Source organism: Capsicum annuum, chromosome 1 (assembly GCF_002878395.1).
Source record: "Capsicum annuum cultivar UCD-10X-F1 chromosome 1, UCD10Xv1.1, whole genome shotgun sequence".
Classification (NCBI taxonomy): Eukaryota; Viridiplantae; Streptophyta; class Magnoliopsida; order Solanales; family Solanaceae; genus Capsicum; species Capsicum annuum.
The window spans coordinates 135,799,862-135,808,961 of record NC_061111.1 but is presented as its reverse complement, the minus strand read 5'-3'; the positions used below and the strand labels follow the sequence as shown (position 1 = coordinate 135,808,961).

At 33.9% G+C, this 9,100-nt stretch overlaps 1 non-coding gene across 5 annotated transcripts; it reads right to left on the bottom strand.

The window, feature by feature from the left end:
• Positions 1-2,278: 2,278 nt before the first annotated feature.
• Positions 2,279-6,413, bottom strand: LOC107879757. Of its 5 annotated transcripts, none has more exons than XR_007052579.1 (8): positions 5,892-6,413; positions 5,641-5,719; positions 5,182-5,229; positions 4,453-5,015; positions 4,200-4,282; positions 3,741-3,860; positions 3,484-3,555; positions 2,279-2,503 (listed from the first exon to the last, which is right to left on the bottom strand). It is a non-coding gene; the product is annotated as an uncharacterized LOC107879757 (transcript). The 5 variants fall into 5 exon arrangements; XR_007052585.1 differs by having other exon boundaries at positions 4,453-4,572; positions 4,686-5,015; positions 5,641-6,334; XR_007052582.1 differs by having other exon boundaries at positions 5,641-6,333.
• Positions 6,414-9,100: the final 2,687 nt, after the last annotated feature.

The window sequence follows — 9,100 nt, the reverse complement described above, 5'->3', positions numbered from 1 at the left end:
AGTCAAGAAATGACTGTGCATTCTTCATCTTTCAGCATTTTATACCAAGAAAATACATTTTTTTTCTTTCTTTTTTCAAGACGCCCACTTTCACATATGGGCATTTTTTTTCAAGACACTCATTTTCACATACAGATGTTTCTTTACTTTTCATTTAATATGCCATTTTCACATACATACATTTTTACTTTTTATTCAAGACGTCCAGTTTTCAAATACGGGCATTTGACTTTTTTAAGCACATACTTTCAAATATCAGTGTTTTATTTTTCAATCAGACACCTATCTTTGAGTATCTTTACATTTTTTATAGCCCCGCTAGTCGAGAGGCTATTACATTTGCTCTCCCAATCGAGAACTTTTTACATTTCAATAATCCCGCCAGTCGAAAGGGCTTTTAGATTTTGGTCACCTCACTAGTTGAGGGCCTCAGTCTTCGTAGACAATTGAAGTCGACAATCTACATTAGTCTCCGTAGACAATAGGAGATATCATGCAACAATCAACATAGTCTTCGTAGATAATCGGAGACAACATTCATCACATAGTCTCTGTAGACAATCAGAGGCGTCATTTATCATCAAGTCTCTATAGACAATTGGAGATATCATATATAGTCTTCGTAGACAATCAAAGACAACATTCATTACATAGTCTCTGTAGACAATCAGAGACATCATTTATCATCAAATCTCTGTAGACAATCGGAGATATCATGCATCAGTCTGGATAGATTATTGAAAATGACAATCATCACCAGTCTTCGTAGACAATCGGAGGCAACAATCAACATTATTCTCCATAAATAATTGGAGATGTCATCCATCAGTCTTCATAGACAATAAAAGACGACAATCAACTTAATTCTCCGTAGACAATCGGAGACGACATTCAACATTAATCTTCGTAGATAATCAAAGACGACAATCAACATCATTATCCATAGACAATTAGAGATGTCATCCATCAGTCTTCACAAACAATCAAAGACGACAATCAACATCAGTCTTCATAGACAATTGAAGAAGAAATTCAACATCAATCTCCATAGATAATTAGAGATATCATATATAGTCTTTGTAGACAATCGAAGACACCATTCATCAACATCAGTCTTCATAGACAATTGGAGATGTCATACATCAGTCTCCATAGACAATTGGAGATATCATTCATTAAATCTCCGTAGACAAGCGGAGACGTCCTTCATTTTCAAATTTTCGTAGATAATCGAAGACATATTTCATTCATGATCTTCATAGACAATCGAAGGCGCCAATCAATATCAGTCTCCATAGACAATTGGAGATATCATCCATTAAATCTTCGTAGACAATCAGAGACTTCCTTCATTCATAAGTCTTCGTAAACAATTGAAGACGACAATCAATATCAGTCTTCGTAGACAATCAGAGACGACAATCAACATTCGACTCCATAGACAATTGGAGATGTTATCAAGTTTTTGTATACAATCGAAGACATCATCATTCAACATTAGTCTTCGTAGACAATCGGAGATGACAATCAACATTCGTCTCCATAAAAAATTAGAGATGTCATCAAGTCTTCATATACAATTGAAGACATCATCATTCAACATCAGTCTTCGTAAACAATCGGAGACGACAATCAACATTCGTCTCCATAGACACTCGGAGATGCCATCAAGTCTTCGTATATAATCTAAGACATCACCATTCAATATCAATATCCGTAGACAATAAGAGACGACAATCAACATCCATCTTCATAGACAATTGGAGATGCCATCAAGTCTCTGCAGACAGTCAGAGATATCTTTTATTCCTCACATAGTCTTCTTAGACTATCGAAGAAATCTTTCATTGATCACTTACACTACAAAAAATTGCTCACTTTGTGAGGGTTACATTTACATATTGAGGAGGTTGAAAACCCCAACAATATGATAGCACTACGGTTTTCAAAACCCCCGCAATTACGAGCATCGTAATCATTTTACGACAGTTTATTATTTATCGCTGCAATCAGTTAGCGGTGGTTAAATAACGGCGGTTTAAACCCCCACAATATGTAAACTAAAATTAGCTCCCAACTAATACTTTAAAACACATACCAGCGGTTAAAAGCTCCACTATATATTTTAAAAATTGCAGAGGTCAAAACTCCCACAATTCACTTATATTTTTTAAAAAAAAAAGATTGCTCTGTTCATGATCATTATTTAAATTTGAATTTTATTTAATAGATTTAATATATATCATTCACTGTTGGACCAAACAAAAATACATCTTAATAACAACAAAAATCAAAATATATTAGATCATAAAAATGTACCACAAAAGTATTGTCATTAGTCTTAAAAACTAATTTAAACACAAAATACTTCTCCAACAGCGATTCGATAACATTGTCATAATTACTAATACGATTACAAATTTCAATGATTATCACTAGAATAACTATCACCAGATGATCTTCCATTCACATTCGAAAGAGGTCCACTAGAGACATCACTTGGCTACAAAAGTAAAAATAAAAACAGTAAGGTTTTTGAATACTAAATATTTTATAACAATACATTAACTTAATTTTTCTCAAATCAAAATTATTTACCATAGAAGTGAAAAATCCTACAAACTGTTCAGGAATCGTGCATTCTTTCATTATCATATATGCCTTGAAAGTGTTCATCATTAGATTGTGAGAATTCACTAGTTCTTTGTAGTTCTCTTGGCTATTCTTATGAGCATCTAACATTTGAGTGTAGTTTTCTTGGCAATTGGATGGACCCGAGTGCCACTAGAGAGCTATGAGAATATTGGAATACAGGACACCAGCCAAAGTAGTGCACAAACACACATATTTCACGACATGAATTATAAAATGAGGGAGATAAATATATGCCTTTCAAGCAAAGTTCAAGAGAACTTCTGAAAAGGTTGTGTGAACTGGAATTAGAAAAAAAAAAAGAATAGAATGAAAAAAGAAGAAGACAGAACTCTAACTTGACTTCTGTCAATTGAACTCTAACTTGACTTCTGTCAATTGACCATATTAATACTTTTACCTCTTGTTTTAGGTTCTTCGAAAACTGCAAAGAGAGGCACCCATAATGTAGCGTTAAACATTCACGTTCCTTCTAACATAAGTAGCACAGAGCTAAGAAATAATTTTTGCTTCTTGTTTTAAGTTCTAGGATCCAGAGAAAACACATTACTTAAACAAGCTTTGGATTAAGATTTAGTTGTTGTTTCATCAACATAGATATACAATACATAAGCTTTCTTTCTTGGAAAAGGGAATGGATTTTTTAAGGGCATAAAACATCAAAACATGTTAATCAACTGAATCGATCCAGAGGGAAGATATATAAGTCAGTTACATAAAAAATGCTAGGCTCTAAAAGGTTAATTCAACAGAAACACCAACAATAGTTCCGTATCATAAGCAGTCAAGGATCAGTTACATATTTTCAGATGGAAGAAATATAATACAGACCTATGATGCTTCAATTAGTTTTGTTTTTTGAGAAGGCGACGCTAAAAACTTTTTTATTAAAGTTTCAGCAACCTGCAATATGAATAGTTTCTATGAGGATCACATTCATGAGTGCGCACAATCACAAATTACCAAGATTTCCATTATAAAAAAACTAACCACCCTTTCAGACAAAATAATCCAAAACATCCAAACAGTTATATGAAGCCCTTTTTTATGTAAATATCTGGGATAAATAATCTAGCATTTCAACAAACCTGTTGTGGTGAACCAAAGTCTCATATGTTCTCTTTACTGCTTGGTATCACATTTACACTAACACTTCCTAGTGGTTCAATAACATCTTTGTAAACTTTATCTTCACCTTCAACAACTTCCTGGGTGAGGGTAAAAAATAAATAAAGAACAGTTAAAGTTAAAGAAACACTGAATCAATGAATAAGACGAGTGTAGTTTATATGGGGTACAAATGGTTCAGGAATTAAAAATTTCAACTACAGTAACCTTTTTGAAAAATAGTTGAATTAGTATATAGAATGTGACTAAAATTTTCTAAGGAATTTATGGAGTTAAGATCTGAAATTGCTAAACCCAGAAATGCAGCTCCATACTCCCATTTCTCCAGCAAATTGTTTACATAACTATGACATTTGAACAAAAGAAAACCGTAAAAGAAAACCAACAGAGAAAATTATTGTCATCAAGTACAGACTGACCTGCCATCCAAAAGGATAGAGGAAAGAGTATTTATCCTTCTTGTTCGTGATAGGCAGAAATCCCTTCTTATTTTCTGCAGCAACTGATCCATATCAAAGGGTGTACTCTTAGGATATCAGCCATTAAAGTTTCAAGAATAAACAAGATACATGAAAGATAACTGTGTGAGATAGACCAGAACTTCATTTAGAAAAATTCTGAAACAAAAGTATGAGGAATTAAAAGGTTAAGATGCTGCATGAAGACTTTTACATAATGTTGGTGTCTGAGAAGTCATCAACAATAACGGGGAAATTATTGGTCCCATCGCAAGAAATTGAAGCCTCCCAAGTCTATCTGTATTGAAATGAATAGAGGAATATAGTGGGAGAACTGCAAGAGCAACAACATGAAATCAATAATAGATGATCAAAAAGGTACTAAAGAGACTAGCGACAAAAATCATCCGATGTTATAAATGAACAATTGCAAAGCAAGTCCATAACTGAGGCACCAAAATTTGCACGGAAGTTTCTCATAAGCCAAAAGCTATTTCAGTGACTGCTGCAGAAGAAGTGGAAAAGATTGAGAAAATCCAACCACTCCGCAATAACATCCCTTCAGTGCAGAGATTAAGATACTGGAAAGTTGAACCCAACAAGCAACAATCAAGGGCTCCACTCCAGGAAATGGTCTTGCTTGGACAAGGGTTCTGACCAAGCATAAATGACTTCTCTCCAGGTAAACTAATCCGAACTTCGATGAATTTATCCAAACTTAGCTCGAATTCAATGAGTTGAGCTGAACTACCAACCTGGCTCGGTGTGTGGCACTACCTGAATCAAATATTATGTCATTAGCAGTTCTAAGTTCAATTGAACTTCTGCCAATTGTTTAACTTTAGTGTTCTTCTTTTAAAGGAAAATATTCTTCTTTTATATCCAGTTCTTTCACTAAATATTAAGTAATATATACTTTCTGAAGTAACAAATTTTGTTATACCATTTCCTTTTATCCAGCCCCGACCAACTTAAACCAACCCTATCACTCCTGTAAAGCGAAGAAATAAGTGATGAGGAATCCTTGCATATATGTATACAGATAAACTAAATGCTAAAGCTTTCTGTGTAAAGCGAAGAAATAAGTGATGAGGAATCCTTGCATATATCTATACAGATAAACTAAATGCTAAAGCTTTCTGTGTAAAGTCACACATCACAAACGTACACTGAGTTGCAAACAAGCAAAAGAGGCATACAAGTTAACACTTAGCAGCACAAATGAAACATCACAACAAATCATTTAGTACAAACTAGGCATTATGAAGAAATAACAATTAAATTATCACATTATACTGAAGTAAGCATATGAAATGCACAAAATGAAAGCATTGTGCACACACATACAAGTTGATGAATTTATAACTTCATAATAATTAATTTGAAGGAAACAAATACTTACCACACTGTCTACGAAACGCCCAATATTTCTGTATTCACCTTTTTAAATTCTGCATAACAGTCACTGAAAGCAGTGATCTCTACAGTAACAGGAAAAGAAATTACATTAAAACAGCACATTCAACAACCAAAATAGCCGTGCAAACTAATTAGAAGAATCTGAAATTGGTAACAGAGAGATTTTGGGGGAAAAAACAATCTGTAGGGCAAGCAAATGTGAAGTCTAGTGGGTAGAAAAAAAGAATTACGTACTTCTTGCCGATGTACTCAGATAATTTAACCTACATAAAAAAGGATTTTTGTAATCGCAAATAGCAGATCCAATCCAAACACGATATCAAAAAAAAAATCGAAGCCAAAAACTGATCTCAATGAACTGGTTGAGACGAAGAGAACCCCCAAATCCCCCGAACCAGTGACAAAACTGATGAACCCGAAACTAAAATCATAACAGAAAAAACCGAGACTGGTAGATGAGATTTCAGAATTTTGAGCTTGAATTCGATCGAAGGACGATCTGTAAACCAATTTCGGCGAACAGGTTGGCCGGACAAACAGTCAAGACGGCAGCCTGTTTTGATTATTACCCTTTCTCCGTTTGTCTAAGAAGGCAACTTTTAAGAAAATCGAGTTTTGAGAAATGAGGGTTGCTTTTAAGAAAGGAGGGCTTTTGAGAAAAAAGCGGTTCACAGGTTTATTTATTGTATTCGCGGTTTATTTTTTTAAGTATAGTGGGGGTTTCAACTTCCCAAAAATATTTGCGATTTATTTTTAATGAGAGTGGGGGTTTTAACCGTCATAATTGTAATTAAAATAGCAGAGGTATATAAATCCCCATAATTTGATGTATTTGTAGAGGTTAATATCGACCCTCATAATAAAACCTCTACAAAATACATCTTTTTTTGTAGTGTCCATAGACAATCGGATACATCTTTCATTCTTAAGTCTCCATAAATATTCAGAGACGTCATTCATCCTCAAATACCCATAGACAAACAGAGATGTCATACATCTTTTCAATCGGAAATACATTCCACGATAAGATATTTCTGTTCTTTCCCAGAAGACAGTGTTAGCTACAAATCATACACTGGGGCAAATTTTAAGAATCATATCAAAATTTATCATATTTTTTCTTTCGAACTATATTGACCTGATTCTCATGACATTCAAGATATGTAGGAAGCTCTATGCAGAGTTCAGTCATCACAACCCCATAATCATTTTTTCTCCCTAGCAAGTACACAATCTTACATCCCAGCATCTCACAGCTCGATACTGGGGCAATTTTGAAAGGAACGTCGAAAATAGATGAACACTTGTGTTCCCAAATAGTTCTTCTCTCAATAATTATTTTACATGCCCTTTTACCATTAATAACAGGGCAATTTTCCTAAGATCTCGAACAACACTCGACATGATCCTCATACAACTCGAGGTGTATAAGCAACTCTAAATTAGAGTTTACTTGAATTTTTTTATCAAAAATAATATTTTATCGAGCAAAATTGACTACACGTCAACGTTTTCATGTGAAGACTCCTACATCATCTTCAAATAAAAAAGAAAAAAATGTTGATACTCAATTTTTGCTCTTTGTGCCTAACATTACAATATTCAGGCTTTCTGATCATTAAACGGCACAAATATAATTTTTACACATTTTTCTAATTTTTAATAATTTATTAATAATCGGCATTATTTTAGGACTTTTTATCAATTTATTGTCATACTTTAACTCTGCATAATTTATTGATAATTATTCTTAATTTCATAAATTTTAAAATTTTTATCAGTTTATTATTATTTTAATAATTTCGTACATACATCTGCATACGTACATAACATAACACTATAATTCTTTTTAGGGATAATACTCATAAAAATGTCTAAACTTTGATCGAATTTCTAGTTAAGCATGCTGAACTTTGCGGGAGTCATATTGCCCCCTAGATTATTTTTTTTTCATATTTTAATGGTATATATCTGCCCACTTGGACACGTGTAAATATGAGGTTGGCGCGTGTATTACACGTGCCAATACACGTGTATAGACGAGATTTGGCACGTGTATTACACACGCCAACGCTGAAAATGGGTATAGAGTATCTGTTGGGGGCCAATAGGACCCCCGCAAAATTCAGTATGCGGACCAATAAGTTCACCGCAAAGTTCAGTATTTTTGTGAGTATTATCCCTTCTTTTTACATATGATAATTCTAATTTAATTATTTATAGCATAATATATTTTTTTGAAGTTAATTATATTTGCTATTTATATTTTTCTGTAATTATACTTCAATATTTGTATATTTTTTGATTCAACATGCAAACGATATTATCGGCTTGATTATTTTTTAAACACAGAGTAATAATTCGGTTAGGTTAAGGTTTCATCACTTTTCAAAAGATGACACTTGAAGTAACGAGTTGATGTTTTTATCTGTTGGAAAAGTAATCTTTGCATATTGGTTAAAAGGATGAAAATTCTTAGACAATACCCCATGATTTAAATCATGCATTAAGGGAACACAAATGATCAATATTTTATTTTTTGGTTAATAAAGAGTGTTAATTTTTATTATAAATGAATGGGGGTGGGATTATTTTTTTTTAAAACACAAAAATACATGTACAAATACACTACAAATTAGTCACGGCTCTTTTCCTCTTCTCTATCATTTTTTCTCTCTTCCAAGCCCTCACTGCCGACCGCCGGATTTAACCGTCGGACAACCGACGACCACCAACACTACCCCTAGATTCGTCAATCCTCACCCCAAATACAACCACCCACGCCATCAGCAACATCCTCCACTGCTCTAGCCCAACGCATGCCCACTCTGTCCTACCTCAGCGGAGTTCATCACCGGCGAGCTTCAGTCGGACCTGCATCGGTGCTGGATCCCTTCCCCTCTTTCCCCATCGAGGACCAACCCACTACCATCATTGTATTGTCTTTCTTTACCCCCCATTTGTTTTTAAAATATTTCTTTTATAGATCTGTGTGATGTTGTATTTCCGGCGTTGCTCCGATGAAATTCTGTTGAAGCAACGTTGGTCACCTCTCCCTTTTGCTATTATTTGTTGGGAGATGCACTGCTTCGACATTATATCATGACTAAAGCAAGAAATTATTTAAATTTTTTTGCCTTCTCCAAAGAACACTACTATTTCAAAAATCATTCATGATTGCGTTGAACGATTGTTGCTCTATTTTGCTACAGATTTTGGCATTGGACTGATCATTATTTTGTTTACACATTTTGATAGCTTTGCCAATTTTTCAATCATCCTGCTATCCCCTATTATTGTGTTGCGAATATTTGGACTGTCTTATGTGATATTTTTGTCATTTTTACTGCTTTCCGGATGCTAATACTATATTACATTAGCCGATGAAGAAATTTTCGTCGATTTTTGAGGCTTCCACAGATAAAAAGATAAATATTACGTAA